Raw genomic sequence first — 26,195 nt, forward strand, 5'->3', positions numbered from 1 at the left:
TTAAAAGTATAATTTCCCCCTAGATCAAACAAATAATAGAAGTCTGTTGAAGCTTTGTCCTGACCTATTCTGGAAGTAGAAGAATACCCTGGAGAAAGAAGCATTGTAAGCACAAAGAGTAAGACTCCTCAATCCTGGGAGAGAGAATTAAAGTCTAACCCTCCAAATGTAAGTCATCTATACTCTATATTTTCCATCCCTCAGTTTTTGTAGCTATTCAGGTATTAGTAGAAAAATATGTGATGCAAATATTTGGATGTATTTTCTGTACAAAATATATAGGTGTTTTTGTTGTTAACCTTAAATTTCTATTTGTGTTAACATTTTCTGAATCGTAACATAAGGTGATGCTTTGCAATAATACTATTTAATGCAGAATGGATTATTTTTAATTTTATCTTCTGGCAAAGAATTGTTAAGAATTTTGAGAGTATTCTGATGAAAAGAAGGTAACTTCCTTTGATTTAATATCTACAATTGTGCCATCATAATCCTTTTTTGCACTAAACTTTAGTTCTTCCTTTTTCTTTTTTATTTCTTTATATCAAGAATAAGGCTATCTTAATATATCTATTTAAATCCACCTTCCAGTAAGAGAGACATTAAGTCCTTGCTTTCACTTTGCATAGTGAAAATGAATTGGAATGAATTTGTATCCATAATCCACTATAAAAATATATAAATTTTGTCAGCTCAGTGTACTGGAAGGACTGATTCCCTATCTCATTAGGAAGAACTTAAAAGATGTGTGTTCATGATTATATAGAAAGAATTCAGTTGCTGTTTATAAATTGGTAGGAAGAATGATGATTAAAGGCAATGCTTATTTTAGGAAAATTACTTGGGAAGAAATTTCTTGTCAGTTGTCACTTTTATCTGAAAAGTTACTTACTGCATCGCCCTTGTGATAAGGCACTTGATATGTGATATACGGCTTACTGCCAGAAATTTGACTTTCGCTTAACAGTTGATAACCCTTTTCATTCTTCAGTGAATGAGCTCAGTGGAAGAGTATTGTTTTGATTTTAAAAAGTCTGAATCATGGAAATTATGTCAAAATTGAAACATGAATTTTACAGGTTTTAAATGTGATATTCTTATTGACATAGCATCTGACAAAGTTGTCAAAGTAGATTGCAGTAAGAAATCTTCATAAGTTATCAGTTCACATTTAATATTGTTTAGAACATTTGATAGAGCCTAGAAACACTCTGGCCATTTCCAACACTACAATTATGAATTAGGATTTTTGAATTTAGCATAAACTATGTAGATTAAAAAAAACTTTAGTGGTTTGGTCTTAGATATTTAGTTCTAAATTTTTCTGTCATTGAACTAGATAGAGATGCCTTGGGAAACATTACAAACATTATTATTCCTTTCGCTGATGTGAAACAATTGTTCCTTATGTAAAATTTTAATATTTGCTATTGAAAAGTGTGACAGAAATTTTAAAAAGTTATTTAGATTTGACGAGTAAGTGGTAAACTCTTATTTACAGGTTTGAGATTGATGAAGGATTGGAAAATATTATTTTTTACAGAAAACTTTTGTGGATCTTCTCTACAATATTGTACATTGTAATATGTACAATATTACATATATATAATCAATGAATATAGATTAAGTATACCAATAATAACATGCTTGAATCTCATAAACATAATGTTGAGTGAAAAAAACCTAGCACAAATGAATAATGTATGTATGATTTCTTTTCTATAAAGTTCCAAAAAAGTGATTACAGCAAAATTAAAAATAATAGTTAAATTCTAGGTAGGTGGTAAACACTGAGGTAGAGTTTCTAGGAGCTTCTGGTATGTCAGCAACATGCTATTGATTCACTAGGCTGGTGGTTGCATGGATATTTATGCTATGCACAGCCATTAATGAAAAGCTAAGTGCGTCTTTGCTAAGATCAAGTATAAGGCAAGGGTGTCCTTATCACTTCTATTCACTATTATACTGAAAATCCTAGCTAAGGTAATAAGAAAAGGAAATAAAAAGCATCCAGATTGGAAAGGAAGAAATACGACTATTTGCGGATACCATGATTATCTATGTAGAACATCTCAAAGAAATCAACCAAATAAAACCTCCTGTAAGTAATAAATGATAACAAGGTTGCAGAAAACAAGATTAATATACAAGTCAGTTGTTTTCCTTTGTCCCAGAAATGAACAACTGGGATTTGAAATGAAAAATAGAGTGCCATTGGGGCACCTGAGAAGCTCAGCTGGTTGAATGTCCAGCTCTTGATTTCAGCTTAGGTCATGATCTCGTGGTTCATGAAATTGAGCCCCACATGGGACTCTGCACTGACAGTGCAGAGCCTGCTTGGGATTCTCTCTCCCTCTCTCTCTGCTCCTCTTCCTGTCTTTCTCAAAATAAATAAAACTCAAAAAAATAAAAATATAGTACTATTATATTAGCACCAAAAATATCCTGAAACCCAGGTACAAATCTATTATCTCTCTATCTCTCTATCTCTCTATCTCTCTATCTATCTATCATCTAATATAAAATACAATATTACATATATATAATATAAAATACATACATTAAAATATATAATATTTATATGTTAAAATATTAGAAAACTATAAAATTCTGATGAAAGATAAGAAAATCAAAGATCTACAGGATATTCCATGTCTCTGCAGAAACAAATGCAATATAATTGTAATGTCGCGTCTTCTTTCCTTGATCTACATATTCAACACAATCACAATAAAATGCCAACAGGTTATTCTGTGAATATTGATAAACTGATTCTTAAGTTTATCTGGAAAACAAAAGACAACAAGTAAATAATATTATATTGAAGAAGAACAAAGTTAGAGGACTGACACTCCCTGACTTCAAGACCTTGTATAAAACTATAGTGATTGGGCACCTGGGTGGCTCAGTCAGCTGAGCATCCAACTTCAACTCAGGTCATGATCTTGCGGTCATGAGTTTGGCCCCGCATCAGGCTCTGTGCTGGCAGCTGAGAGCCTGAGGCCTGCTTCAGATTCTGTGTCTCTGTCTCTCTTTGCCCCTCCCCTGCTCTTGCTCTGTGTCTCTCTCTCTCTTTCTCTCTGTCTCTCAAAAAATTAAACATTTAAAAAAATTTAAAAAAATAAAAATAAACAAGAGCTTTAAACAGATCTAATGAAAAAAGATATACAGATGGAAAACAAGGAAATGAGAAGATGCTTAGTATTTATTTCATTAGGGAATTAGGAATTAAAAAATGAGATATCACTACATACCTATTAGAATGACTAAAATCTGAAACAATGACATGCCAAATGCTGTCAAGAATGTAGAGCAAGAAGGACTGTGATTCATTGGTGGGAATGAAAAGTGATACAGCCACTTTGGAAAACAGTTTGGGAGTTTATTATGAAGTTAAACATACATATAATACTTACCATGCAGTCTAGCTATTTTACTACTTTGTAATTACTCAAATGAGTTGCAAACTTATGTCCACATAAAAATTTGTACAAGAGTGTTTATAGAAGCTTTATTCAAAATTGCCCAAACTTGGAAGCAACCAAGATGTTCTTCAGGAGGTGAATGGGTAAACAATCTGTGATACATACATATAATGGACTATTTATTGATCAAGAGAAATGACCTATTAAGCCACAAAAAGACATGGAGGAAATTTAATATTAATGAATGAAGGTCTCTGAAAAGGCTATATGCTGTATGATTCCAGCTCTCTGACATTTTGGAAAAGGCAAAACTACAGAGACCTTAAAAAGATCAGAGGTCGCCAGAGTTGTGGGGAGGGACTGATGAATTAGTGGAGTTTTATTATTTTTATTTTTTATTTTCTTGAATAGGTGGACTTTTAGAGTAGTGAAATCACTCTGTATAGTAACATAATGGTGGATACATGACATTATGAATGTGTCAAAACCCATAGAGCTGTATAAAACTAACAGTGAACCCTAACTCTATACTTTAGTTAATAACAGTGTTGTAATATGAGTTCATCAATTGTAGAAATGTACCACACTAATGCAAGATGTTAATAATAATAGAAACTTTATGTATTTTGGAGAGGGAGAAGAGAATATGTATGGGTCTCTGTGTACTTTCTGCTCAATTTCTCTTTGAATATAAAACTACTCTAAAAAATAAGATATTTTAGATAATTTTTTGCAAGTCTAATATAATTTTAAAAATCAAAAATCTCATTGATTTGGTTAGTTAGAATTCTGAGAAAAAGGTAATTTCAAATTTGATCTGAGTATTCAAAGTTAAAAAGATGCAATTTAAAATCAATATTTTGTGATCTTGCAAAACATTGTTTCATTTGGGGAAAGTCCTAATGTCCATAAAGGAAGACTTCTATACTTGAATATATTTAGTAACTTTTTATGACAATTTATTTACCTAGCATAAATGTATCTTTATTTTAAGATAGATGTTTCAGTTTTGATTTTAAAAATAAATACTTTTTTTTGGTAATATAACACAAATTCATTCTGTAATAATTAAACACTCTTCTTTATTGAGTTGTTCATAGCTTCTTTCCTTAAATTTTAATACATTTTGTGCAGTGGTCCACCATCCTCAGAAATATTTTTTTACTTAAGTAAATTAAAGTTAATTTGTTAATTTTAACTTTAGTATGTTGTAAAAGAAATGAAAAACACAGATGCTCTTTGTATCCCATCTTTGAATACAAATTTTCAAATATAGATTTGGTCTTAAAAGTACCAGATATGGACTCCTTCGTAACCCCTTTTAAAATTTTCTTTCCTTTTTTATAATTTTTCTTGTTTATATAAATTTCCTTGTTTATAAATTTTATAATTCAGAGAATGATCTATTAATTAGTACTTTTTTTTGGTAATATAACACAAATTCATTCTGTAATAATTAAACACTCTTCTTTATTGAGTTGTTCATAGCTTCTTTCCTTAAATTTTAATACATTTTGTGCAGTGGTCCACCATCCTCAGAAATATTTTTTTACTTAAGTAAATTAAAGTTAATTTGTTAATTTTAACTTTAGTATGTTGTAAAAGAAATGAAAAACACAGATGCTCTTTGTATCCCATCTTTGAATACAAATTTTCAAATATAGATTTGGTCTTAAAAGTACCAGATATGGACTCCTTCGTAACCCCTTTTAAAATTTTCTTTCCTTTTTTCTTTCTTCCCCTCCCTCTTTTTCTCTTTCCTTTCTCCTTTCTTTCTCAGTATATTCTTTTGTTTAATTTTCCAAGGAGTAAATATAATCTTATTTAACTGGTTGACATTAACAGAAACCAGGAATTTATTATTCATAAAAACGAAACAGAAAAAAAAAATCCCCCTTTTCTTCAGATTCTGGATACAGCTAGGCTCAACACAAATGTCTCGGGAGAATGCATCTGTTGCTATTGCATTTTTTTTGTTTCTTTGAAAACTTGGCATTTGTAATATATCTATGATTTTGATTTGTCTTGGCCAAAACCCAGATTACCAAGGAATTACATTTTGAACATATTCAACTAAGAATTATCTTTGTAGCAACTTTTCCCTTGCCATATTGAAATTTTGGGAATAAAATCAGATTTTGTTTCAGAAATCAGCTATGTTTCTTCCTAGTGCCAGAATGATTTTTTTTATGTTAAAGAGACACAAAGCAGTACTTAAAATCTGAAACGTATTTTCAGCATACCGTGTAGGAAATAGTCCCATTTTTGCATTTGACACACCTGGGGTCAAATGTTTCCTCTGCCGTGTTATTTGTTTATATTGATCTTGGGTTAAGTTTGGCATGTGAGAAGTAACAATAACAACAACAACAACAACAACAATAATAATAATTTCCTTATAGGCTTAGATGAAGATTAAATCTCCAAGCACAAAAAATACCTGGCACACAGCAGGTATTTAATTAATGGTAGTGGTCTTTCTCTTGCTTATTTTGTATATATGTAGAAGTGTGTGTGTGTATAAATGAATGTGTGTGTATATTTGTATGTATTTATGTGTTTATATACATATATGTGTATATTTATGTGTTTGTCTGTATCCATCTATATATCTCTATCTCTATCTCAGTCTCTGTATCTCTTACAGCAATGTGCAATATATAGCCGTTTATTCCACTTACTAAGTTCTGAAGCAGAGAATTCTTCTGGAAATGATACAGTCTGGAAAGGAATTCTATCACCACATGGAAATATTTAAAAGCTTATTATTTCTTTGTGCCCTAGTATTTTCATAATTTTATATTTAATCTACCTGGAATGTGTATAAATTTTTAGAAGATCTAAAGAATATTTTTCCTTTAAAAATTCCTGGCAGACAACAGAATTCTTTTTTTAATCTCATTCAATGTATAATTCAGAGAATGATCTATTAATTAGTACACATTGATTTGAGTTCAAAAAGATGTGCACTGTCAGTTTGAGAAGATGTTTGGGAATATGGAAAACAAAATAACTTATATGTCTGAAAAGAGACATGTCAGTTTTAACAAGATAAAAAATGCAAGGTTGAAGTTGAATCTTTCTGAAAAATTGACATTTGTATGATTTTGTTTTCACTAAATAGCAAGGCACCAGTTTCTTGGGGGCAGCTTTACAGAGCTGTGTCCATAACTGATTTGAATCTTTGTAGAATAGAAATTTAACAAAATAAAGTGTAATATTCCATGTTCTCTTCTAATAATGTAGACTTTTTTAGCAAAAGCAGCTGTTAATATCTTAAAAAAAATTTTTTTTTAACATTTACTTATTGTTGAGAGAGAGACAGAGTGCAAGCAGGGGAGGGGCAGAGAGAGAGGGAGACAAAGAATCCGAAGCAAGTTCAGGCTCTGGGCTGTCAGCACGGAGCCCGATGTGGGGCTCAAACTCAAGAACTGTGAGATCAGGACCTGAGCTGAGGTCAGATGCTTGCTTAACTGACTGAGCCAACCAGGCACTCCAAAAGCAGCTGTTAATATTTTAAGGAAGTAGCACATGCCTGAATATCTCACCTGAATTTGTGTCTTGTGATTTCTAAAAGACTACCTAAAATATTAACTAATTAGTTGCTCTCAGACACTGAAAGAAGGGTTGTAGCAAAGGACAGAATGCTTAAAGACATAGGATGAGATCCACCAGGATAAGTATTAGGAAAGCCTGACCTGTTGGTTTGAAGTGATTATTATTAAAAAACAAAAAATAAAAAAAACCCCAACTAGTTAAAACTTGTATTTTTCTCACACCTCTTCATATTTTAAAGCAGGGTAGTGACGATAAAACTTCTTGTTAAACCCAAAGTGTATGGTGGCTTCAGTCTTTTCGAAAGACCAGTGAGTTACACATTGAATCCACCTCCAAGTTAATGATGCAAAATTATATCTGGGACAAGGGTCTCAGTATTCCTCGGATGAATAACTTTTTTTAGTGGGTATACTGATGACCTAGTTTTGCGGGGTTGACAGTTCTGTCCATGTAACCACTATTACTTAAGTGCCCCATTTTGAGTATAGCCCTGTGGGACAACATTAAGAAGCAACAAAGTGGTCTTGGGTCAGGTATCAGAGTATATTGTGTTCTCCACAGATAGGCTCTGAAGGTCATTTCTGCTGAACTCTCTTAAATGTTTAGTGATTTTATTGTTGTACAACTTAAAAGGTCCAACTTCTCTTTTGGCAAATAAGGGTATACCATTTTTTTTTCTATATGTGGACCATATTTTAGGTTTGTCCAAAAGGCATTATGTGTATTAAAACCTAATACCTTTACCTAAAGTAAGCACCCATCAGACATCTCAGTTAACTTAAGCTAAATGAAAATATTTGTTAATTTGCTGATCTGGGCAAATTAGTTAGGAATGTTTTTCACTAAAAATTATTTTAAATATTCTGTTTAGTTCAGAATCCAAAGGGTAGCTTTCCTTAAGATTTTTATTTTAAAATATTGTAAACTTTCAGAAAATATCATTATAGGCATCCAGATATCCAAATTTGACATATGTGAATATTTTGTTATATTTCTTGAGATTTCGTTCTTTTTAAGAAATATAAAGCCACAAATACAGTAAAAGCTATGTGCTTTCATCCTGTCTCCTTTTCTCTCTTTCTTTCTGTACTACACTGAAGTTGGTGTTTATGTATATATCTTACGTTTTGTTTTTTGTGATTTTAAAATTAATGGAAGTGGCATCATATCAAATCTACCCTTCTGAAACATTTTTACTTGCAAAATTATACAGGGAATTTATCCATATTGATACACACAAGTCTGATTTTTTAGTTTTTTTTTTAGAGTCAGCTGGTTATATATATATATATATATATATATATATATATATATATATATGAATATATATATAAAACACATTCATGATTTTTGTAGTTGTATAATGAAAACTGCAAAAATCATAAATTTTGTGTTGATGAATTTTCACAGAATGAATGCATCTGTGTACCTAGTACCCAGTTCAAGAAGTAGCATGTTACCAGTACTATAAGAGCCTCCCCCTCTTTTTTCCTCCTTTTTGTTACTATCCTTCACCGTCTTCCACCAGGGAAATCATATCCTGACCTCTCACAACATAGCTTCGTTTTCTCTATTTTCAAGCTTTATATAAATGGAATCATTTAGCATATGATCTTCTGTGTCTGGCTTTTATTTTATTTTTTATTTTTAAAAACTTTTTAAATGTTTCTTTATTTCTTTGGGGGTGGGGGGAGAAAGTGCTAGCCAGGCAGGGGCAGAGAATGAGGGAGACACAGAATCTGAAGCAGGCTCCAGGCTCTGAGCTATCAGCACAGAGCCCGATGCCGGGCTTGAACCCACAAACCGTGAGATCATGACCTGAGCCGAAGTCGGACATTTAACTGACTGAGCCACCCAAGCACCCCTGGCTTGTTTTTAATATTAGATTTACCAGCTTCCTCCACATTATCGTGTCTATCTGAGTGTCTACCCTGAATGCTATCTAGTATTCCAATACGTGAATATATTACTGTTTATTTATTTCCATTTTGTTTTGGGACATCTAGGTTGTTTTATTATTTATAACTATTAGACATAATAGTACTCTGAAGATTCTTTTACATGTCCTTTACATATTGTGTGCATCTATATAGCTAAGAGTAGAACTTTGATAGAATATATACATCATCATATCAATTTAGTATGTGTATCCTAGGTTATCTATATCATAGTGTCAACATTAGTGGATACTGCATGTGGTCTTCTAAAGTGCTTGTCTGTCCCAGTTTACCTTCTGACCATCACTGTCTGGGATTTGAGTTGCTCCATGCCTTGCCAACACTGAGATTGTCTTTTTCCATCTTTGCCATTTTGGGTGATAATAATTAATTAGCTTTTAACTGCTTTATAACATTCCATGGTTTGAATAAAACATACTTATTTTAAAAAGTCTTCCTTGGTAGATGAACAATTTGGTTGTTTTTCATTTTTTACTATTTCAAACAATACTGTAGCAGATATATCTGTATATTTCTTGTTATGCATATGTTTGAGAGTTCTCCTAAGGTTACAACTTGAAGTAGAATGAGTTTTTACAATATCATGTATTTATTTCTTCAATACACTACTATATTTCTCTCTAATAGGGTTATACTATGAAGTGGTAATTTTAGTTTTATTGTAAATCATACTCATCAAGTACAGAGTATAAATGCTGCTTATTTAAGAGGCATTATATAAAATGTAATCTCCTAGGATTTAGGGGAAATGAGTGGGGAAGAGATGAAGCATGCCACACAGCACCTGGCATATGGGTTAAATAAAGCTTCCATCGTTATTGTTTCCACTGTTAAATTACTCCTGATTATGTTCCTATAAAATGCTCATTCTAATGTCCATGCAAAATCCATGTGGATTTTCCCAACCATCCACTTAAAGGTAGCTTCCTTCAATGTTTGAAATTTCTTTCTTTACTAGAGTTCTCTTATTCCTGCATAATGGAGTCATTGTATCTATTTGATCTTGATTTTTGATTACCCAGTGGCATGTATACTGATAGTTTGGAAAATTTATGTAATTTGAAAAGTTTATATCACATTTGTGACAGTCTTACTGAAGATTTGGTCCTAAGCAAAATGGTGATGTGGAGCCCAAATTTGTTTTGTTGTTTCCATTGAGATTTATGAAAATAGCATGTATTCCTATAGTTTTTAGTAGATCATACTAAGATATTTATCTTTTCTATTAGATATAAGAACAGAGAGAGTCAGTATTGGTAGAATGACCAAAGCAAGACCTTTAATTTAGATTTTTTTAAATTTGACACTATCAGTGAGGTAGGTCAACATTAATCCCAAAGAAAGGAATCTAATTAGTTTATTTGTTGCCATTACTTTTTTTTTATAATTTTCATCTCTCTTTGCCATTTTTCCCATGATCCTTAATTAGTCTTGATCTAGTCAACCCCTAGTTTCTCTCTTCAAATGAAGAGTGCACTATTGCTCTACAGAATCTTTCTTTTTATTAATTGTTTTTATAATTTTTTTTTAACATTTTCTTTTAACATTTATTTATTTTTGAGAGAGACAGAGACAGAGTATGACCTGGGGAGGGGCAGAGAGAGAGAGACACCAAAACAGACTCCAGGTTCTGAGCTGTCGGCACAGGGCCCAGTGCAGGACTCGAACTCACGAACTTTGAGATCAATAACCTGAGCCAAAGTTGGCTGCTTAATCAACTGAGCCACCCAGGTGCCCCCAGAATCTCTTCTATCACTATGCCTCCATCTTGTTCATCATGAGCATCAACACTGTTTTCACTAACAAATGTGTTTCGAATTAACAAACCAAACTTCAACTCAAAAATTCCATGTTTGGTTTTCAGAGTAAATTGTACAGATAATTTTTAACAGAAACTCAATTATTGCCAGCTTCTTAATTTTTCAGAATCTTTTATATTTAACTGGTTATTTGTAGGCTTGTGCAAAAGATAGTTTGGGTTTTGTTGTGCAGTTTAAAATAATATTTCTGTTGCTTTCCTACTTTTATGAATATTTTCTTACGGTTCAGTGATTTAAATTTGAGTTTATTAGTTTTTATTATCTTAAATCTAGTTATATTTGAATTTATGCCTGCATAGATCATGAATTGAGGTGGTTAAAGAAATCTAATTTCTGAATAGTTTCATTATAGAGTTGAATGCTCATGTATGTGCTTTTAAAATGCAGATACCTGAAAAGAGTAATTTTTGTTTTCTACTAGATTTTAAGAATCAATGTCTAAGGTATTATCCTATTTCCCACTCTCATTATTTCCATGCAGTATTATATAAACTCCTGTATGCTTTCTTCAACCCTGTGTCCCCAGTGCCCAGGGTGGTGCTGGTATATAGGCCACCTTTAATAAATACTTGGAGAATCAATTGATGTTGCATTTTTGACACACACACACACACACACACACACACACACACACAGAGAGAGAGAGAGAGAGAGAGAGAGAGAGAGAGAGAGAGAGAGAATGCACATGTAGGTGAAGGACAGAGGAAAGGGAGAGAGAATCTTAAGTAGGCTTCATGCCCAGCACATTGGGGCTCTATCTCACTACCATTTGATCATGACCTAAGCTAAAATCAAGAGTCAGAAGCTTCACCGAGTGAGCCACCAAAGTGCCCCAAATGAATTGATTTTTATTTCTCGTAAAAGGACATTGTCTCTTCACCCTGCACTACAAGGTAAAATGTTAGCCTTTTACCTTGGGGCGCAATTCTTTGGAAGACCATGTTGAATATGAATTATAATGGCTGAGCAGTTAACATCCTTTAAGGCTGTGCTTGAAGAAAATGATCTTTGTTAAGGGAGCCCAAAATAGTTTCTTTGAGTGAGAAAAAAAAAAGCAAATAAAAAACTATGGTGTATTACACTGGGTTCTTTTTTAGATTTAAAAAAATCTAGAAATATAAACATTGCTGGTATAAGTCCACTCTGAGAAAGACAGGGACAATGTCATCAGTTTTGAAACTTTTTTCTGGGGTGTAACTTCTGGGTGATTTCTCTTCAACATTTTCTTGACTCCTGGACCAGTTTCCTATTCTGCAAGATGGGGATTGAATGATTGAATAAAGTACTGATTGATTCTTTGACCAACTTTCATTGAGGACCTGTGCTAGACCATGTAGTACATACAAAGGTGTGTTGGGCATGTCTTAGTGGGTTCCACCTCTTCTGTGATCTTTGTCATGGGTTCATAACTTTTTATTCTTGTATTGCCATTATGTTAGTAATTTGGAAAGAATGGATATAATTGTATGTTTGGACTAGTCGGCTTAACTAGAAGTCCTTCACTGAGATTATTGCTAAGTCTATAGACAGTTTTAATCACTTACCTTCCTTGAAATATTTCACACAGATGACTGCTTCCTCCTTGTATCATCTCACATTCTCATGTCATGTTGTTTCACTTATTCCCCTTACTGAGTTTTATTTGTGAGTGCTCTCTTTACCCGCCTCTTAAACGTAGGTCTTTTCCTGTGTTCTGTCTTTATCTTCTCACTCTGTATGTACATTATGCTAGATGAACTCACCTATTTCCAAAGCTTTGACCTTAGTGTTGGGACTCCCACTTTTGTATTTATAACTTACAATTTTCCTCTGAGTTTGAGCTCTGCATTTGCAAGGGTCTCCTTGACATCTCTACTTAAATATCCCATAGGAATCCATCTAAAATTAAGCTCATTGTCAGCTCCTGTTTCATCTATTAAAAATAGGCTTCTCTTAAGATACTTTTTGTCTTAGTGAATAGCATTAATAACACTGTTATGCGCTCAGTTGCCTATGTCAGAAATATTGGGTCATCAATATTGGGTCACCTGGATGTCTCCCTTCTTCTTGTCTTCACTCTTCTAGGCCCATTGAGATTGAATAACCTCCAAATTTGACCACAAATATATTTCTTTCTCCACATCCCACTGATACTACCCTAAAGTTTATACTAGTCTAAAACTTTTATTTCAACAACTGCCATGACTGTTTTCCTCAATTTTTTATGCCTTTAATCCCCTCTAACTCGCTAGGTAGCAAGACTTAACTTTTAAAATAAAGAGTGGGTGATTCTTATTTTTTTATTCAAATCTTAAATATTTTCCCTTGAACTTAGGGTAAAATGGAAAGTGTGTCTTCAGGGTGGTCTACAAGTCCTTGCAAGAATTGGACCACACCTGCCCCTTTAGCATCATCTTTCTGTACTCAGCATATTTGTGACTCTGCTTTTTTACTTCACTTACTGTGGCCTAATTTTATGAATTGATAGCTTCAAGTTTTTTTTTTTTGTGTGCCTTGTGGCTTTTGTGCATGTTGTTCCTTCTGTGGGACTTGATAATGGATGAATGGGGTAAAAGATCAGGATGATCCTAAGATTTCAAACTTGGTAATTCTGTTTCCTTTCTTCACAGACTTTATCCCAGGAAATTAATATATATAAAATCAAGCATCAAAGTAGAAGATGCTTAAAGCCCTCTCTTAGCCTAATCTTCTCAACCTTAAATATTTCAGAACTTCTCTCTGTGTTGTGATTCCCAAAGATATCTTGCATTCTTTGTGTGTTCTCTTCTCTTTGGAAAGTGCTTCACTGCTTATGTGCTAGATGACCTACTACTGCCCTTTAACACCCTGTTCAATCACAGCTCCTTGGAGGGGATGAGACTCCAAGATGGCAGCTTCCTTTATATCACCTGTGTGTAGTTTGCAGCTATACCGGAGATGTAGAAAAGTAGCTTATTGACAAAACCAGGATTTGAACCTTCGCTTCTCTGATTTTAAAGCATAAGTCTTTAACTACCTTTTGCTAGATATTGTCATTATTTAGTAAGTACTTATTAAATACATACAGTAATAAAAATATAAAATATTCTGTGGCCTAATTAGTAAGAAAGGCTTTTATGTCATCAATGAGAGGAAGTGATTTGACTGACATAGAAGGTAAGGATTTGACTGAAAGAGAAAAGGAAATTCCGGTCTGTATGGGATGGTTCAACTTCTAAGCCAGTTAGGTTCAGCCTTGCTTTGTAACACCCTAAGATACCTCTGGTTCTCAAAAAAAGGTATGAGGCTAAACTTGGGTGAAATAGGCCATGAAATGAATAAATTAATTTTAATTAGAAGTGGCAAATATGTGTCACATATATTCTTGTGTTTTAATTGCCTTATGCGTTTGTGTCTTGCTCCCCTCAACTTGATTGTGAGCTTCTTTTGAACAAAGATATACCTTATCTTTTCTAAGCATCTCCTGTAATGAATGTCTGGTTCTACTTGATAATTATTTTTTGTGTGTAAAATAAATGATAGTGCTTTATCCCTTTATAACTTAGTTTTAGGGACAAAACTTCAAGTATTTTCAAATACGGTCATGTAGCTGATAATTCGTTTGTATATACCAACAGTTGGAAGCATTAATATACATGAAAAATAGAACTAACTCTTCAGTACTGGGTTTAATATCTTTTTGAGAAAGAAAAATACTCTGGTATGCATAATGTCAAGGACATACTCAGTGAAGAAAAGCAGTTTATGTTGGATCTAGGCTAGAAGAATGCTCTATTCTAGCATTTAACTAGTAGGTGAGTTTAAATATCTATGCAACTCTATCTTAGGACTTACTTTGCCTTTTGCTTTTCATTTTCTTTTGAATATCAAGAGATATTCACATTTGGAAGGACATATTCTTATTAGCTCTAATGAGTTTTTTTGGTAAATGAATTGAATATAAACAACTATTGTGTTTGTCTTTTTTTGTAAGAAAGATTTCAAGCTGAAGATCCTAGTCATATAATTAAAAGGACTAATCCCATTCAATCCTTGAATCCGTCTATAGAAATAGAATTCTTAAAACATATACACAAAAGGGAATATGGTGCCTGTTGAATTTTATATTATGTTCAGTTGAACTATTATACTCCTAAAACAAATTTAATTTTGATTAGGAAAACTGATTCCTTTTTTTGTGCATTTATAAAAATGTCGACATTACAGACCATGGTGGCACTAGGGAAGTAAGGGTGGGGGGAGAAGTAACACTTGTATTATGTTAAATCAGAGAAAGAATTGCACTTGGCAGTTTTTGTTTGCAGAATGCAGGAAAGGCTGAAGGCTTTTGTACAGTTCAAAGAGCACATTCCACAGATACAGCAGTTGTTGGTTGCCTGCGGGGATCGTCAGAATTGGGGGTGGTGGTAGAGGTCTGGATCACAAAAGTCCAGGCTGTTGGGCTGTGTGTTTGTAAAGAAAAAAAAAATGCTTACCCTTTTTTGAAAAGTTGTGCAGAAATTGCCTCCTATCATTTATTTTAAACATAGCACTTCTGTATCAAAATTTAATCTGTGCAATAATCAGATGACCTTCTTGTGTAGCCTTTGCTACCTCTTGCTCTTTAATCATCTGTTTTCAGATTAAGGTTTACATGTTCAAATGTGGAAGCATGGAACTGCTGACTGTTAATCTGTCAGTTAAACTACATAGAAAAGCATAACTGAATTGATTTTATTTCACAGTCATATAGTCAACTATCATTTATACAAGGCTATTAAACAGTTTCAACAAGTTAACTCAAGATTCTTAAGAGAGCCCTTTTAACTGAAAATATGCCAAAGGCTAGCTTTTTCAGCTGGCGTGTCAAGACTTCTGCTGAATTAACACTTGTATCATTTCCCTACAGAATATGCAAGTTATAGTTTCTCCTGTGAACTGAAATAATGTAGCTGAGAGTTCTCTGAAAATTATAAATTGTAGGCCGATATAAATCAGCATTATTAAGTTTCTTGAAATGTCTACTTTATATGATATTATGTGTGCTTTATATTTTTTATATCAAATTTTGGCAAAGTGTATCAACATAGTTTCATTAGCTGTTTTCTTGGATTAATACATATATATATATATGTATATATATATATATGTGTATATATATATACATACATATATATATATATATACACCTAATTAGTGATGTTCTATTATAATTTTGGTTTTAGGAAAAGCCCCCAAAGCCTTATCTTGACCTAGTCTTGAAGTCGTAGAATTTGGGATAAAGTATTTTGTTGTATCCAGATGTGTTTTATCTAACCTGTCACACTCAATCGCAGATTAGTTAGTGTGGTATAAAACAAGAGAAACATCAAAATTAGAATTATCTGTTGAACAAACTTCTGAGTCCATTGTAATGAGAACTTCTTTATTTTTACTTTTTAAGATTTATGACTTTCAAGATTAAGAAATTCTGAAAACATATCTAAAAGGGCAGAAACTAATTTAGCAGAATCCATGTACCCACCATTCAGATTTAATAGATGTTGCTATTTTGCCATTTTAATTTTAGACCTCTTTATTAAGAAATCCTCACAGCTCAAAGCCTTTTTTTATAGTGTTGAAATACCCATTTCTGAATTGATTATTTGGCAGCAGCATCTTAAGGTTCTTAGCTGAATTCTTTCCGATTTTAACATTGGGCTTGTTAATGTCGTTTTCCTCAAAATTGCTGCAGCTTCTTTACAGTGTGGCTTCAAGAAGACCCAAGGCCCTCTGTCCCAGAATTTCAGCTTTCCTCCTCATTACTTCCATAAGACCTGAAATTGTTTTATTTTTCAATTTTTAGCTAGGGGACTTTGGGGGCCATTATTAAATATAAATGCTTTATGGAGGGAATAACACATTAAGCCATTATTAGCCATTATCTTCATCTCGCAGAAGCTGGGATGGTAGAACTATATTCTGAGAAGAGAGTGGCCAGGAGGAAGGGAGTGCTTAGGGGTTGGGTCTGCCTGTGGCATTTGGTAGACGCGTGAAATAACTCCCAAATGAAGCATTCAACTAAGAATCATATAATATATCTCAGGAATTTTTGCTGGGGCCTCTATGGGAAAGAGAAACAAATGAAAACAACATTGTAGGAGGTCACTGACTTTTTGCAAAGTTAAAACCAGCAGGTAAACCATGCTGTTTAGTGGATATGTAAAACCGCTAAGGGAAACTGCTTTTTGACTTGCAACGTGCATTTGTATAGTTTCCTAAGTAGATAGTGTTAAACCCATTTTACCAGCGAGAATACTGAGTAACAAGGAAGTTAGGTAGCTTTCTGAAATCTTACAGCTAGGAGGTTAAAAATCTAGAATTTCTGCCTTTAAGTCCGTCTGTTGACTATACCCAAATACTTCATGGGATTCGTTGCCTTCATTACCAAAATGTACTTCTCCCATGTTAAACTTACTTAAAGCTTATCTAGTTTTTAAAGAAACAGTTCATGACTTACACTTAACCCCCACCCTGCTCCCCCCGCCCCAATTTGGTGCTGTTCTTTCTGTGCATGTTTGCAGTACAAAAGTAAGCACAGACTTTTATGGTCTCCCATATTCCACTGAGGTATGTGTGTTTGCTATCCTTAGAAACTTGTTTGTTTGGCCCCTTAAGATCTGGGCCCTGGCTTATACTTTTTTTGGTTCCAATTATTGCCAACCCAGCACTAAGCAGTCAGTGAGTTCTCAGTAACGCCTGCTTCTGGATTTAGCTCAGGGCTCCATTCCCAGTGCTGACAGTACCAGCTGTGTGATATCAGACAAGTTACTTACTATCTCTGAGCTTTAAGTCCCTCCCTTGTAAAAAGGGGATAGTAATAAAGCTTGTCTCCAACGGTTGTTATGAGAATTAAACCAGGCATGGCAATATAAAACACTTTGCTTAGCACCTGGACCATAATAAGCATCCTAAACATAAGCAAGTAATCATAACTCCATAAATTCTAGCTTTTGTTCTTATTGATCAGTGTAACCAATCAATGCTTATGGAGTGAAGGATTACCCATAAGAATAACTTCTATTGGAAAAACTCTCTAATTACAGTTTTTGGGTCCCATTTGACAAAAATGTCCCTCTTTAAACAAACTGATCGTTCATAGATGTTTGAGTGATTAAAGAGAATGACACACACACACCCCCTCACACAAACACGTTTTATCTATACTCAGATATTTAGACCTTACTTAATAGACAACCCAGAGATCCCGGTTTTTTCTTAAAGTTATCCATCTCTTCCATTTCTACTGCAATAGCCTTCTAACACTTTCCTTTCTCTCGTGTCCACCAGCAAGAGTCTTTAACCCTGGGTCCTTTGCCTCCAGCAGATTCAGGATAGAACTGAATTTCAACATAATTAGTTTTCTTTGTAATTCTATGTATTTTATTTTATGCATTTAACAATATTATTCTGAGGAAAGCTGCATAGGCTTTACTGGACTGACAGACGGTTTCATGGCAACCAAACACCTAAGAACCTCCACCAGAAATTTAATTTATTTTCTGTAGAGCACAGGTGTATGGTGCTCTCCTCAAAATATAAATCAGCTCATGTCATTCCTTAATGTGAAAGACTTTACGTGTACTTGAAATAAAATATAAGCTGCTTACCTTGGCTTGGAGAGGCCCTCCTCCCTAGCCCTAATTCATCTCTTGCCACCGTGTTCCTTGCTTTCTCTGCCTGACATCAATGGCTTTCTGTCACTTCCTGAAACCCTTCCTGACTCAGCACCTTTGCACTTGCTATTTCTACTGTTTGGAAAGTTTTTCCACATGCCTGGCCTGCTCCTTGTACCTCAGGTCCTAGGTTAGGTGATGCCTTCTTCGGGAGCTTTTGCTGGCTTCTCTGTCTGATGTAACTCTCCACTCACCTGTTCTCTGGTTCTTTTCCACAGCTCATTTCATTTATATAGTTCTATTAACAAACAAATACCTTTGTTTAATGCCTGTGTTCTTACTGATTTGTATATTCCATGGGGGCATAGAAAATGTTAGTCTCATTCAGGCTGCCGTCTAGTATAAAGCCCAACCCTCTGTAGATCAGTAATATCCATTGAATAAATGAAAGAATTGGGGGAACATGAATGGTCTGTTGTTTGGAATATATGAACTCATTTGTTTATTCATAAACTCATTTATTAGACGATGAAAAATGAGAGACCAGCTATAACATTTAAATTCTGAATAGCTTTCAGAGTAATTCATGAGCTACAGATGAATGCTTTAATCTCTTCGGTTCTTCAGAAATGAAATGTAATAGTTCATTATATGACAAGGGGAACCACCCAGAAAATCAGAATTCAAAAAATGTGCTTAACTTCTTTCATATGTTACACCTTCCATCTGCCATACCCTAAGCCTATACCCTATTAACTCTATTTCATGATAACTTTGTCTTATGATTGACTCACCTGGCTACCATATACCAGGATCATATGTGCATCCATTGAAACTGCTTTTCTGTCATATATAACATTTACTTTAAAAAATATCTTATCATTTGTCTAGAAAGTTATATCTCAAACTTTGGATAATTAAATACATTTTGTCCTGTTGCAGAGTCGGTCATTATAGCTTTATGTTATTATTCTCTGACTTAGACTATGTTTACTGAACTGATTCTTGCATTAAAATGGAAACTTCATTTCAGTGATGTGTAGATTTGAACAGTAACCCTTTTATATTATATGTGGACTAAATCCCACGAGTGTCTGCTCTTTTATTTCCCTCCTCTCTTTGGGGGGAAAAGTATTCTCCAGTAGAGTCAGAGAAGGTTTGTGTAGAGCAGTTTCTTTCTCTAACTAGGCCAGTGACAGCCTGAGAATATTTTTTTTTACTATCTTAAATAATCGATGGTTATCTTATCCTAAGTGAGCTTGTGAGCTATAAAAATGAAGAAAACAGCAGAATGTAGTTTATGCCTTGGTCATTATTTAGAAGACTTTTGTGGGCTAAAAAATTAGGTAATTCTTTTCTTTTTTTAATGTTTATTCATTTATTTTGGGGGGGAAGAAAGAGAGAGAGGGAGGGAGAGGGAAGGAGGAACAGAGGGAGAGAGGGAGGGAGAGGGAAGGAGGAACAGAGGGAGGGAGGGAGGGAGGGAGGGAGGGAGAGAGAGAGAGAGAGAGAGAGAGAGAGAGAGAATGCTAAACAGGTTGTGTGCTATCAATGCAGAGCCCAACATGGGGTTAGATGTCATAAACCGTGAGATCATGATATGAGGCCAAAATCAAAGGTCAGACGTTTAACTGACAGCCATCCAGTCACCCCTAGGTAATTCTTAAAGAGAAAATGACTGCTTTTTCCTTACTACTTTCATTCCTTTAATTTTTTAGAGCTCTCTAAAGGCCAGGTTCCAATAATGATTAAGGCTATTCTTTCTCCTTATTTCATATGTAACTCAACATAATCTCATAACTGATTGCTTTTAGTATTCTTTTCTTGGCTGTACTGATTCTTTATAGAGAATTTCATGCAAGTGAATGAATGTTTGTAAATACATATTTATTGGTTGATTTGTTTTTTAGATTTTACCTCATAGGTCTTTCTCAATGTGACTTATTTCACTTAGCATAACCTCTAGGTCCATCCTTGTGGTCACAAATGGCAAAAATATCCTTTCTTATGGTTGAGTAGTGTTCCACTGTACATCTGTATATCTGCATAACATCTTCTTTATCCATCCATCTATCAGTACATGCATATTTATTGAAGACGTTTCACTTTAGTTCACTTGGGGTGTGATGGGAAGGAAAAAGAAGGTGCAGGCATTTTTGTGATTTATCCCACTATTTCTTTTAGGACCCTGAGAACACAAAGACAGTATTAGTATGCTGCTGCTTAAATGATAAATGCCATCTCCTACTGTTTCCCTCCTCATCATTGAACACAGCTAAGTTGTTTTTGATCCTAGTTCTTTATATTTTTGTGTCTTACTGATTTTCTGACTCTGTCCTTCCTTTCTTCTGTTTCTCCTCCCTGCCTTCTTCCCTTTCTCTCTCTCTGTCTCTATCCATTTCCATCCTCCCCCCCCAAAAAAAAAGATGTAAAATAAGTGGATTCATTTTCAGAAAATATGAGAAAGAAACTAATGAATATAAAATGAGTCAGGCAGTAAAATTAGTTTATGCTTGGCATAGGGATAAGGTGTTGTCTGATTACATGGAATTAGGAAAGAGGAAACAAGAGAGTCTAATTCTTCTTAAATGTCTTCAGCCTTTTTTTTTTAACGTTTATTTTTTTTATTTTTGAGACAGAGAGAGACAGAGCATGAACGGGGGAGGGGCAGAGAGAGAGAGGGAGACACAGAATCGGAAGCAGGCTCCAGGCTCCGAGCTATCAGCCCAGCCCAGAGCCCGACGCAGGGCTTGAACTCACGGACCGCGAGATCATGACCTGAGTCGAAGTTGGATGCTTAACCAACTGAGCCACCCAGGCGCCCCTTAAATGTCTTCAGTCTTATTCCAGGTGTACCTAGAGCTAGAGTTTTGGGCTTCTGCGTATGGATCAGGTAGCTTTTTGGTTTGTCTCCAGTGTTAGGCAAATTCAGCTTTTTCAACAAAACTCATGCGTTTGTTTTCCAGCTTCTAACATTTGTTGCTATTGTCTACTCTGTTGAACTTTCCATCCTCATAGATTTGTTCCTTTGTTGAACAGTGCTTAGCTGTCATTTTTGTATGGTTTGTGAAGGGAGAAGGGATAAATGCATGTGGTCCATTCTGTTTTGAACTGGAAATTCTCATTTCGTTTTTGACAGAGATATATGAAGTATCTGGTTACACATGGAAGAAGAGTGCAAAACACTCTCGAATAATGAAAAATCCCAAGACAGAGACCAGGTCTTGTGGCCCAATAAGAGTATTTAACTTCACCCATGCCTCTTAGTTCCCCACCTCCCTAGAGTGTGATTTGAGGTGAGGATGGGGATTAAGACTGAGTTTTCTCTAGAGACGTACACACAGCAGGACACTTAAGCACAAGCGCTTGGGGGCCATATGATATGAGTCTGTTCATACAGTTTTTCCATTGAAGAGTTATGAGCATATAACCTGATTTATTAAGTTCTTTTTTTTTTTTTTAATTAACAGGCTTTGTGTTTTTGGAGAAGTTTTAGATTTTCAGAAGAAATGAGCACTTAGTACAAAGTTCCCTTTTTTACTCCCTCTCCCCAAAATAGTTTCCTTCATTAACATCTGGCATTAGTGGGGTACATTTGCTACAGTTGATGAACCAAAATTGATAGCAACTAAATTCCAGAGTTCACATCCAGGTTCATATTTTGTGTGGTAAACTTCTGTGAGTTTTGGCAAATACGTCATGTCATTTATCCATCATTACAGTGTCATTCACAATAATTTCACTGCCCTAAAAATCCCTTGTGTTCTATCTATTCTCTCTCTCCCTCACTCCCTTTCAAATCCCTGGTGACAACTCATCTTTTGTTATCTTTATAGTTTTGCCTTTTACAGAGTATCATGTAGTTGAAATCATATGTTGTATAGTATTTTCAGACTGATTGCTTTGACTTCACACCATGCATTTAAGTTTCCCCAGGTCTTTTCATGGCTTCATATGATATCTCATTTCTATTTATTGTTGAATAACATTCCCTTATATGGTTGTATAACAGTTTGTTTATCCATTCACTTGTTGAAGGACATATTGGTTGCTTCCAAGTTTCAGCAGTTACAAAGCTTGTATAAACATTCTTGTGCAGATTTTTTGGTGGACATAAGTTTTCAACTCATTTAGGGAAATACCTAGAGTGTAATTTCTGGGTTGCATGGTAAGACTGTAATAAACTGCGAAGCTGTCTTCCAAAGTGGTTATACATTAACTTGTTTTTATATTTTAGAAATAGTGTAGACTGTTTTATATAGCAATATATATGGAAATCAATAGTAATTTGTATTTCACTTATCATTTTTTACATAAGTAAAAAGTCATTGTTGGGGCACCTGGGTGTGCCTCAGTCAGTTGAGTGTCAGACTTTGGCTCAGGTCCTGATCTCACAGTCTGTGGGTTCAAGCCTCACATCTGCCTCTGTGCTGACAGCTCAGAGCCTGGTGCCTGCTTCAGGTTCTGTGTCTCCCTCTCTGTCTGCCCCTCTCCCTGCTTGCGCTCTGTCTCTCTCTCTCTCTTTCAAAAATAAATAAACATTAAAAAAAATTTGTTTAAAGTCATTGTAGAGGCTTTATGATTTTAGTATTTACTGCTACATTGCTATTTAATGTTGCGTTGACCCTAACATGGCTAGAAGAGAGGTTCTAATGAAAAAAAGGTGCTGTATAAATTTAAAGGAATCACATTAGTATACTTTATTTTTCATTTAGTGAAAGCATTTCTACACCTTCATAGACATAAGCATACATTAATGGAGTACGGTGGGCTGGGTTGGAATGACGATGTTTTATTTGCTTTATACTTAATTTACTCATTTAGTGAACATTCATTGAGCTCCTATGGTCCCTGATCTTATAGAGGCTTAAATAATTATCAACATGTTCATACCTAAAAGAATGTCCCGCAGGAAGTTGCAGGACATCCAGAATCTCTCACCCTTACCTATGAAGTATTAGTGGGTCTTATCAGTTACTATGATAACTAAAATTGCCCTCTCAAAGTTGTGAAACTCTCAGTGGTACTACGGTTGTTGAGAAAGGTTGTGTTTGATTATTTAAAGGTGATTCTATTTGTAATTCAGTTTTTCCTGTCTGACACATTTTATTTAACCATAAGTTAGGGGTTTCCCAAATCAGACTCAGTGATGGATTATAAATAAAGTCACAACATTAACTCAGCGAAGGGCATCAGAAATAAGGTAGGAGTTGCCTTAATATGTAGTGTAGAAATTGAAAGATGTAGTGTGGGACAGGAAAGGTGAGTTCCTTCTGCAATGTCACACAGCCTACTAAAGGCAGGACACTTTGGACTGATCCATGCTGTGTCCCTGTACATAGGAAATACTGTTCTCAATCTCCTGTGTGTTAAGATGGATTTTACTTTTTATCAATAACAGAGCCAAGAAGATGAAAAAAAAAACAACAACAACTTAAAGCCCATTAATATTGTATCTTCCCTATATTGTGTTTAAAATTAATTTGCAGCTGCTTTTATTTTACTTTCTTTTTTTCTCTCTTTTCATTACTTCGAGTATCTTTGCTTTGGTACTTACCATTCCTTTGTCATCGCTGCTTGTCTTTTCTTTTTACGGGCTTCTTAAATCCTGCTGCATTGCCTTTTGCCTTTCCTTCTTTAATCTTTTCTCTTCTGTTTAATTTTTAAATCCTTTGCCCTTTATCTTTCTTTCAGTCTTTTTAGCCGCTCTCTCTTCCTTTGATTTCCTCTTAAACGTTACTTCTTCTTAACATTGTGTTATTTATTGATTTTGCTTTTTGTTTTATCTTTTTAATTTTACGTTTTCCTTTGTATATAAGGAAAACCTACTCTGCCTCCCCATACTGAATTGAAGAGAGAAATACTACTAAATCCTCCATACTACTTAGAAAAAAACAACAACAGTATTTATTCAGACTTACTGTGTGGATACTGAAAGATTTATAGGACACATTTTCTCCTCTTTTTTTCTTCTTTGTTTTGAATCAAAGCCCAAATAATTGATGTGCTGATATATAGCAAATTCAATTATTTTCTATCTTTCTAATAAGCTAACTTCAACTGTACACAAAATATACTTTTAAGACATAAACATTTGTTTGTAGCTAGACCACAAGTAATTTTGCCTTTGATTAAATCTTTGGGATTAACTGGAATACATTTATAATACTATTAGCACAGATCAAGGGTTATAGTAAAACATAAGAGATTATAATAAAAGTGTAATTCTTCCACAAAATTACTCTGTCTAAATAGCCTATGAATTTGGTTTAATACATGCTAGATTTTTAATATTAATTTTATAACCCACTTTTCTTAGAATTTAGGAAAGATCTGAAGGAAATGCATTAATAGAACTCCACTAAACTGGGTTGGCTTTTAGTGTATGAGTCTGTCCTTAGGCATTCTAAGAAATAACTGTGGGGTGGAGATCTAGATAGTCACTTTTGTCAGGGGAAAAAGAGCAGGTAGCTATTCCAAGGAAAAGCAGAGGTGCATGACATCTTGGGTGTATCATTACTGCTTCAAGCAGGAAATTTCTTCAGGGACATTCTCTAGTTGAAGAGAGACCAGGAGAGATCAAGTGACTTGCCTCAGTTTACACACAGAAACTGACAGAGCTAGGAATTGAATTCAGATTTTTTATTATCTTTCTTCATATTTATCTCATATATTTATACATTCTGTTGATTACAATTCCTACCCATCCCAAGCTTGATTTTACTTGTTATTCATCCTGTAGACAACATGTAGTTTCTCAAACATCTTTTCATTGCCACTTATTATAGCTTTATATACATATATAACAAATCATTGTGTATATAAGTAATATATATTGTTTATTATATATAAACCTATTATTGAGATTTTAAACAATAGCTCTCTCTCATCCATTAATTTCACTGAACAAACATTACTGAAGCTTACTATTTTTAAGGCTAACAGTTGTTTTTCTCTGTTAGATGATCATTTTAAAATTCTTACGTGCTTTTCTTGATAATGTTGTTGCTGTGTCTGTTGGTTTCCCTCTGCCTAGGGTTAGGCTAGTATATGTTTATCCTGCCCAGGAAGAAAGGGCTTACTAGGTAAATGGGTAATGTCCACAGGATTTTAGTGATACATATCAAATAACATTTAAAATAACAAGCTATCTTCTGACAACTAGTGCACTTTGGAAAAAAAAATGGTATTTTAATTGTGTATCTCATATTAAAATCTTGAAAGGACCCTATACTAAATAACATTTTCTTAACCTAGTTTTTCTGTTGTAACTAGTTAAAGGAATGAAACAAACTTTCTTTGCTAATTTGATAATTTTGGACTATTAATTCCCTAACCCTGATGCTTGTTAAAACAAACGTGAAATTAAAAAACAAACAAAAAACTTCCTTTTGCAAACATGTCTCACTTGGGATACCCGGAGTTAAAATTTTGGAAACCCAGTTTGATGTTCTGTGTATGTATGTGTGTTTAAAATACACTTGTGGTGCTATTAATAGATTGTGATTTATACCTTTCATCAGTCTGTATTAATCATTTACAAAATATGGTTCAGCAGCATTATGACCTGAGAACTTCTGTTAGAAATGCCAATTTTGGGGCTCCAGCCCAGACTTGTTGAATCATACACTGTGGGTGTGGGGTCATAAATCAGTCTGTTTTCATAAATTTTGCAGGCGATTCTGATGTAGCCTCATGTCTTAGTTCCAGTTATTACGTGACCTTCCTCTGGTTAGTACAATTTTACTTGTTGTTTAAATAAATTTTCTTAGTATAATCTCTGAGTGGGTTGTAATATTCAATAGCACCCAATGCTTGTAA

At 34.2% G+C, this 26,195-nt stretch overlaps 1 protein-coding gene across 1 annotated transcript in view; it reads left to right on the plus strand.

Moving 5' to 3' along the window:
* The window catches only part of FOXP2 (forkhead box P2), a 569,999-nt gene that overhangs the window by 68,522 nt on the left and 475,282 nt on the right, over positions 1 to 26,195 (plus strand). The window contains exon 2 of the mRNA XM_043589308.1: positions 24 to 168. The gene's annotated coding sequence lies outside the window, so the exon portion shown is untranslated. The remainder of the gene's footprint in view (positions 1 to 23; positions 169 to 26,195) is intronic.

The sequence above is a fragment of the Prionailurus bengalensis genome, chromosome A2 (genome assembly GCF_016509475.1).
Source record: "Prionailurus bengalensis isolate Pbe53 chromosome A2, Fcat_Pben_1.1_paternal_pri, whole genome shotgun sequence".
Classification (NCBI taxonomy): Eukaryota; Metazoa; Chordata; class Mammalia; order Carnivora; family Felidae; genus Prionailurus; species Prionailurus bengalensis.